We start from the raw sequence: 750 nt of genomic DNA, 5'->3' as shown, positions 1-750 counted from the left end.
TTTTTATTTTTCCACCCACTTACAAATTTTTCTTTATAATAGGCATTTAAAATATCAAATTTAAAAATAATAGTATAAAACCTTATTTTCTACCGTATAGTATTTTTCTAAAACGAAAAAACAAAATACACTAGAAAAATAAAGAATTTACGAGTGTTATCAAGCCACCCAAAATGTACTTTCATTCGTCCGCGTCATCGAATTGTTGTATACGTCACGATCAATTGTCAACCATTGTCCAATCCCGTAAGCGATTGAAGTGCTGTCAGTAATAATCTGAGAAGAGAACAATAACATTAATGACATCACACAAATAAATTACGCTGGGAAAGTCCGCGAGGACAACACGCGGTCTTAACTTTTTTCCCTCGTAAGTTTTGGGGGAAAACGAAAGTACTCTATATTTTACGTATGGGGAAGTGTAAGAAAGATTTAAAAAATAGAAAAGTTTCGTTTTGGGGTAAAGAATCAGTATTGTGAATTTAAGCGAGTTTCTATTTTGCAATTTTTCTACAGAGCCAAATAAAGATTTTTTCTATTGTTCTTGCTCGATTGCCTCTAATGATAAGTTCCGTAGTTATGAGGTTATCGAGACAAAATGTGACGAATTTCCGCTGAAACGAAATTTAACATTAGTCTAGGCTGAAAGAAGAAATCATAGCATGGATTCCCAGGCAAGATGAAATTTGGCACAGATATGCTCCTTAACAGACTCTAATGGCTTCCAATAGTTTCCATTCCCAAAAATAA

The sequence above is a fragment of the Clytia hemisphaerica genome, unplaced genomic scaffold (genome assembly GCF_902728285.1).
Source record: "Clytia hemisphaerica strain Z4C2 unplaced genomic scaffold, Clytia hemisphaerica genome assembly, whole genome shotgun sequence".
Classification (NCBI taxonomy): domain Eukaryota; kingdom Metazoa; phylum Cnidaria; class Hydrozoa; order Leptothecata; family Clytiidae; genus Clytia; species Clytia hemisphaerica.
The sequence above is the reverse complement of the archived record's forward strand: the minus strand, read 5'-3'. Positions refer to the sequence as shown.